The sequence below is a fragment of the Lonchura striata genome, chromosome 6 (genome assembly GCF_046129695.1).
Source record: "Lonchura striata isolate bLonStr1 chromosome 6, bLonStr1.mat, whole genome shotgun sequence".
Taxonomy (NCBI): Eukaryota; Metazoa; Chordata; class Aves; order Passeriformes; family Estrildidae; genus Lonchura; species Lonchura striata.
In genome coordinates, this window is record NC_134608.1 from 8,871,499 (window position 1) to 8,879,911 (window position 8,413).

The following is an 8,413-nucleotide window of genomic DNA, read 5'->3' on the forward strand; positions in this document are numbered from 1 at the left end:
ATAGGAGCAGGGAGTGTGGCCATGGGGCAGCTGGCTCACACACAGGACACCTGCAGCTCACAGTGACCTTGTACTTGGGACAGGTGAGAGACAAGGAGAAGAGCAAGGGAGCTATTCCTCCTCCATGTTTCATTGCTTTATTCATTCTTACTCTAATGCTCAGTACTTCTCTGTCCTGCTTGGAAGTAGAAGAACAGTACACATGGCTGTAAAAATTGCTTATGGAGGACAAATTTTAACTGCTGGGCCATAAGGGCTTTCATCCTGTAGGAACGAGGGGCAAAGCTCAGAAAAGACAAGGCAAAGAGAAAAAAATGAAGCTCTGTGTAAATACCCCTCATTTTCACCCAAATCCCTTTTGACCTAAGCAGATATGACTGTGGGGGTGAGCAGTGAGCACACAAGTGCTCCTTTGTTGGGACAAAGCCACGCTGTGCATCCATGTCCAGAGCTGGTCCACATGTGCTGTGGCCGAGGGAGTGCAGCAGCTGGTGTGCTTTCCCAGACCTATCTCTGCAGTGTTCTTTGCACTTTGGAACAAATAATCAGGCTGAACTCCCCCTGGGCTCTCCATCTGTCTGCCTGGAGGGGCTGTGATCACTGATTTGTTGTTGGATGGTCTGAATTGCCATTTCTATTTGGTGTAATCACTGCCAATTATGTAAAGCAATGTGTACATAGAACTCCACCACATGGACCACATTCTTCTTTGGTTACACCATGAGCCACTATTTGCTCTTCTAACCTCCAGCTGGCCATTTTTTTTCTTTGGTTTGGGCAAAAGAGCTGATAGCAAATTCATTTTTATTCAACAGCATCCGCATACTTGGCTGCTCGGTTCCACAGTGAAAGGGCTGGAAAGAAATACCACAGCATCTGGAATATGGGGCTTTGAAGCTCAGGGGAATTGTTGCCCTGGCTGGATTGAGGTCCTAAAAAGCAACTTTTTCAGTGGAGCAAGCTACTTTCAAATCGTTCTTAGCTTGTAATGCTTTGTGTTCTCACTACTTACACTAATATTAAATAGATTAGAAGACAGTAGAAAAATTTCATTTGGAGGGGACCTAAAATGACCATCTAGTCTAAATGCCAAAAATATGAATCAAAGTTTTTTTTCTTCTGATCTCTTTTTTTTCCCTTGCTGTCCACAGACCTCTGTCAGGTTCCTGATATTTTACCTGCAGTTGTGCCTTGCCCTTCAGGAGGGCTGAAACATTTATTTGGTGTTTTTGACATGAAGGCAGGGCTACAGTAGAGCTCAGGGATGTAAAGATGTGAGTGTTTGTGCAGACATTCCTTTTCCTTCTAAGCAGCAGAGTTTTAGACAGAGATCTGCCATGCCGAGAATGTAATTTCTGCACAGCTGCAGGAATTGTTGTCCCAAGGTCTGATGACGAGAGTTGGTTTTGTGTTTGTCCCTGTTCAGATTAAAGTGGGACTCATTTCCAGCAGTGATGAAGGTTAAGAGCATGTACTGCACAGAAGGATTCCTGATCTTTTGTTTCTTCACTTAAGCCCTTTGCAATGCTTACAGCGAAGGTCAGAGCACAGAAGAAAAGTGTTTTTTCATTTTGAGTCACTGCTTTGTTGTCAAAGAGTTGAATTTTCCTGAGGAAGAGGCCCCAAGAGAGTTGAGAACCTTAAAGAAAAAGATATTATCTATAATACCAAGCGCAAAATAATCTTTGTGTTTTAGTGTTCCCTGAACCACAGGAGATTGAGTAAGAACTGCTGAGAAGCAATGTGGTATTTGTAAGTCAGTAATGGTGCATACATACACGAGGATTTAGACACACATTTGCAGTTGTAATGGGAAGAAGATAAACCTCCCCTCTCATTTAAGAAGCCTAGAGACACTGAATGGGCGAAATGCCTCAGATTGTGTAATTTAGATAAAGTCTCACAGATGTCCTACTCACCTAAGCACAGTCAATTTTTCTAAGATGTTTTCAGTCACTCTGCCTCATGTTTTGTTTTGTTAGAGGCTTCACTTGGAGAGCAAGAGTCCTTTGTTTCATCAGGGCTCACCTGCTACTCTTGTCTCTTCCTCACTTGACAGTGTTTTTTCCTTTGTGTGCCATCACGTTTATTTCCCCAGCAACTGCATCTCAAACATGACTTCGTAGAGATTAAAGGCTTTCAGAATGAGCATCCACAGCAGAGACTGAAGTCTTCTTCCCTTCCCTTCTTCCCCTCATTGCAATTTAGGATTAATGGCTGTATTTCTTATGTAATGGATTTTTAAAGCACTGTGATTTTGGCACTGATTATTCAGGCACACTCAAAGCACAGACTAACAGGATGTAATTTTTTACTAAATCAGTACTCTGGTTTTCTTATAAATCTCTTCCTTTTTGTTCTTCCTGGTATCCTTCCAGGTACACAGCAAAGCCACACTTGCTGTCACTTGCTATGGATGAGGGAATTGATTACAAACTCGGGAGACAGTATTTATCCAGGTATCCCATTCACGGGTGGGATACACATCTGTCAGCCAGACTGGGCAGACAGGAGATGTCTGGCTCCCTCCTCCTATCTCTTATCCAGGTGATGTAAAGATTTCTAATTCTTCCAGAGCTTGGAAATATTTCCACTTCTGTCAGGAAAACCTTCTGCTTTTATGCTGAAATTGCTGGAGTTCAGGTTCTCATTGCTAATAACTCACCTAGGAGCATCCTTTGAAACCCTGTGTAATTCTTGATAATTCCCAGAATGGTGACTTTTAAGTGGGACAGATGCTGAGAAGGAGGATGCTAGTGGGGTTTAACAGCATTAGATTAGAAGACTTTTGGCTGATAAAGCATAACAAAACGAGGGTTGAGAGGGCATGTGAGCATCTCTGAATATCTCAGGAAAGGTGTCTGTGCCATGCAGGAGCAAAATACCCCCTGGTTATTCAAGTGTGTGAACTGTGCTAGCACAAGAACAAATGGGTATTAATAAGAAATAAAACCATTTACACTGAGGAAGAGAAGAAGGGTTTTAATGGTCAGAAGGGTATTATCTCTGTCAGGAGATGAAAGGCCAGAATTCTAGGCTGAGTTAAAAGGGAGCTTCATTTCTTTATGGAAAGTGATTAAAGACAGATTTGTGTGCAACAGCAGATGCCAATTTCAGTGACCACAAAGGTGTTTGATCCTAAATTCTCCTTTCCTTTTACTTAAGCATCTGTTTATAGCTTGAAGGAATGAAGAAAAGCTGTGGTACATGGTTTGCCCTCCTATTTTGGGTAGTTATCAAGGACAGCTGCTCTCACAACTTAGGGGTTCTTTCAGATAGCTCACCCCTCCTTTGACTCCCTCCGTGTTCCTCAAATACTCATGTCAGGCTCAGCCTACCTCTCTTGCCTTGGTTGTGGTTCACTGTTGGCTTCCCTTCTCCTTTTGCATCCTGGAGCTTGCAGTATTTTATGCACTTTGAGGCAGGAACTTCTCTGTAGGTTTGCCTGTCTCTTGTAATGGAAACTCCCTCCATCAGCTTTTGGATCACCAATCCACTGCCACAGAAAGAAGGACCAAACAGCTTACAGCTTAGCTTAAGATGCATGTAACTGGTTATAACAAAATTACCTCATTAATGCCACAGCTCCTGCCTCTTTACCCTTCCCAGAATATTAGATATGCAGATATGGCAAAAAAAAAAAAAAAAAAAAAAAAAAGAAAGAAAAAAAACCCCCACATTTCTGGGAAAGAATTTTTGCAAGCACTTGGGTCCTGTGATTTGATCCAGCAGAGAACAGAATCCACCTATTTTGTGCCTTGTCCAGTAAAGATTTAGAACTTCAGAAAAAAACCTCATCCAACTAGCAGAAGACAAGTTTGAGGCAAATAACAAGACATGATTCCTCACACTAGGTGATATAAATTGGGAAACTCCCTGCTGCAGGATGTTAATAACAGTAAAAATCAGTGAAGACCAGTTTGTGGAAGAAAAGTAGACTGAGGGCTATGGAGATAATATTTTTGTCTCTGGAAGTTCTTGAGTTGCAAAATGCTGGAGACAGAGGAGGTGTGGATATGACTATATGCTGTAATTAATTATAGCATAATTATTTGTTATTATGTTGGTATTAGTAATTGGTAGACAGGACTAGCAACTATGAAACATCTTGTTTGGCCACTTACAGACAACAGATGTGGGTCTAGTTGGATGGAAGCTTTGGTGTGGCCCAGTAGAGCTTATTTTATATTTTGGGGTTTCTTCCAGCCTGCTCCTCAGGAAGAGGTAGCCCTCCACCACCTGCAGAGCACAGTTCACTGCCCACTCCTTGAATAAATGCCTATGAAAATTTTAACTAAGGGGCTTAGAAATAGACTGATTAAAAATATGATAGCTGCAAAAAGCTGTCAGGTCTTCCCCAGAAGGTCTTTGTTGTGGTTTTGAGCAAGGCATGGGATTTTGTTTCCAGAGACAGCTTAGTGCTAAGCTACCAGTGATTCAGCCTAAGGTGGTGGACAGATGGAATTACCATGGCAGGACCAGGCATGGTTCCTTCTCCTCTAAGATCACCATTTTCACTGCCCTTGCCTCCAGAGAAGCAGCATGTTCTGCATGTTAAGTATCAACATGGCACCAAACTTCATGCGCGGTTTTGATAAATAAAATCTGTGTTCTAAGCAAAGGCACCCAGACAAAGCCCCTTTGTGAGAGCAAAACTTAAGCCTAGTGTATGTCGTTGGGAGAAATACAGAATTCATTTTGGGGAGGGAAACTGATATGAACAGCAGGCCATTTTCTTCCACAAAGGCTCTCTTTCAAGGCTGGTCCGTGCAGCAGAACAAAGGCTGACCCCGTAATCTCTACTCAACAGTAGCTTGGGATATTTGATTTGTTTGTACATGCATATATCATGCCTGGCTGTAAATAAATAGGGCCATGGTTTGATCCACTGTGAGGATAAAGCCAGCCTGTTCCCCTTACCACTCTGGTTTCAAGGAAATGCTGATTTTGTATCTCTGCCTTCTCTTGGATGAGGGATGTCCATCTTGCCACAAAGGCCAAAGGGTCTCAGTTTAAAGCCAAGTAACAAAGACACAAAAGGTTTTACCACCATTTTATTGGTGCCAAATTGGTTCACCATTTCTTTCTCTAATCCCTGTAACTTCTGTTTTTTTAAGAACCTTTTCTTGGCTGAATTCATGGCCAACAAATAAATAGACCAAGGAGAACTTGGGTCTTCCAGATAACTTGAGGCTCATGCTATGGTAAATTATATTCTGTTTAGACTAACTCTCCACTTCTGTATCTCATATGTAAAAAAGAGGAAGACATAACTTCCAAAACCTATCCTTGGATGCTTGAGGTATTCCTACAATACAATAGTCTTCTGCTCAAGCACATAAAGCAGTGGTAATATGCAGATTCGTGATAGTTTTTTATAAATTGTCCACAAAATTTGTTGGGAATGAAACATATTTGCTCAGTGCATTTTGTGGTTATGCTCATAATGCAAGGAAAATTTGGGTTGTTTCTCTGGAAACATAGCAAACCACTGGCCTAAGACACTGTGTTTGCAATGTAAACATTTGGGACCTTGTTTATATAATTGTAACTGGAAAACAAAGCAACCATAGTGAGAGTTTTGCCTAACCATCAGTTGTTTTACTGGATAAAACAATTTTTACTTGGACATTTTTATCCCATTTGGTTCATTGATGAGCATTAGGCAAAAGTCTGTGCAGCAACAGTTGTCAGAGCCTGGCATGAATGGTCTCCTATGCCATAACATCACATGGCATAACAACACACAGCAATGTTTTTCTAATAATGTCAAAACCTTTGCGTTCATTTTAATATTTAGGCCAGGAACACAGAGATCTGTTTCAGCAGAAGAGCTGATGAAATGTATGACTCAGTACATGGAATTGCCTCTAAATACAAAAGCACTTGATTATCATCAGCAATTACCATGACAATTTGTGACATTCCTATAAACGGACCTTTTTTATTAGCATTTATTGTTTCCACTCCTCAAATATTTTAAGACACATAGTGATGAAAGAGCAGATTTTCTGGAGATCTTAATATCTAAAGGGTCCAGGAAAAATATGTGAGAGAACTTCAGATTGTCTTTGGAAAATTGGTAGAAAAGAAAAACAGAGGATTGAAGTAGTAATCAAAGGGGTAAATATGAAGCCAATTCCATGGATTAATGACTGGTTAAGGCATATGTAGCAAAAAAAAAAAAAAAAAAAAAAAAAAAAAAAGTGGACTTCCATCTGGCTCAACCTGGAGGAGACTGAAGGGACACTTCAAGAAGAATTTGGACAATGCTCTCAGGCATATGGTATGATTTTTGGGGTGTCTTTGCAGGGCCAAGAGTTGGACTTGAAGATCCTTGTGGGTCTCTTCCAGCTCAGGATATTATAGGTTTCTAGCAGACTGCTGTAGAGATTTATCTTGTGTTGCTTTTCTTACATATTCACAAGTGAAAAAAGAAGTGACAGCAGTTCCGGATGATACAGGGTTAACTGAGAATAATAAAAATGAAAACTTACAGTAAAGATTAACAGAAGGATCTCACAAGGTTATTGGATGAATGGGATAATAGCAGATGCAATTCATTTACTTAAGGCAAACAAGACAATCCTAACCATGCGCAGCAGTAAGGTCTAAAATTAGCTATTGCCACTCAGGAAGAACTTCAGCTCATCATGTATAACCCCATGAAAATGTCAGTTCAATGCTCAGAAATTAGAAGGTGGCAAACCAGATGTTAGGTATTGTTCAAATAGGAAAGTGCACAAAAAAAAAAAAAAAAAAAAAGAGAAACATAACAAGCTACTGTAGAAATGTTTTGCACTCACAGCTGGGAAGCTGCACACCCAGAGCTGTTCTTGACTTCCTTGCTGAAAAAAAAAACCCCAAAATAAAGTAGAAAAAATGTGGAGAAAGCAACAGGAGTAGTAATAGGAACAGGACCTCTTCTCATAAGACTTTACTGAGTAGGGAGAGGGTTGGTTGAAAGGGTCTGTGGTTGAAGCTGCAATGTCATAAGTGCAATAGAGAAGGTGTAATGGTGAACAAAATTATCCACCTTTTTCCTTGTCAATTGAGAGCTTGAGGTCCTAAGATTTAACTCTGTTTTCTTCAGTAACAGTTTTCAAACAAAACCCCTGTTCCTTACAAGGTCAGGCTTTAAACTGTAGACTTCACTGTACATCCTCAAGAAAAAAGTTCTTCAAAAAGTGGTTAGAGAGATTAAAGGGAGAAAAGTCCATTGAGGCTATTAATCACAAGGGTCTATTGTGGATCAGCAAGTCCAAAAGATGCACATGGATTAGAAAATTTGGTGCCAAACTGCTCTTAAAAACTGACCTTCAGATTGGTGCTAGACTTTGAAACTCTGATTTTTCCAAGGTTACAGAGGAAGATGGCAACAGAGTCTGCAAGAGCACTCAGATCTCCTGTGTTCCCATGGGACTGTGCACCATGGGACAAGGCAAGCTGCCTATGAATGTGCAGTTCTGCTTCTGTTTTTTTTTGCAATTAACGCATCATTTAATCATTTGCTAACATTTTCAAAACATTTATCCCCTGCTACTGACAGGTTTTGAGCTAACTGTGGTACAGAGAAGCTGTTTTTTTGGAAACATCTGAAGGCACTCACAAAGCTGATGTGACAGAGTTTCCGTAGCTTACTCTTGCTGCACAAAGGTTTGCTTCCTTATGACTCAGCCACTAATGTGCCTTGGTTACTCATCAGAAAACTGCTTGAAGAAAAGACTAATTTTGAGCTGAATTTGATTAACATCTGAACAGTGGAGCTGGGAGAGACTCAGAGCTGGGGTTAGCAATAGCATGGGGTAATGAGGACTGACAGCTTTCCACACTTCACTGGTGGAAGCTTCATCTTTCTTAATAAACCCTTCCTCCTTCCAGCCACACAAAGCTGCACTGAGCCCCAGGGGTTTAGGTTAACCTCAGGATGCAGTGTTTTTAGTCCTGTAGCCTGCTCAAGGGATGTGCCTGGTGCCTGTGGGCTGACATGTCCCCTCCTGCAGCAGGTGAACTGCGTGGGGAACATGCCACATCTCCACCCTGTGCCTCTGGGGCCAGGCAGCTGAGCCAGCATCAGAAAGGTCGTTATTTAACTTTGCCATGGACCAGCAGAAAATGCTTCTTTCAGCTGCAGGAGGAACACAAAAAGGAAGTGATGATTCTCGGTGAATCTGACTCATAAGACTTGAGAGGGTTATATTAGGGTAGGGCAGCATTTACCCCTTACTTAATGGAGACCTTCCAATCACTGCCTAATTCTTGTTTCCTTGCTATTAGCAGCCTGTGCTGCCCCGTGCTTGTTTCATTTGCACTATATTGCCTTGCCCTTGGCCTGACTGTTTTGATAAAGAGTGAAAATCTTGTTCCTGTCCTTGGTATTGTGCAGTGAATTGCTTCAGGCTGGACAAATCTG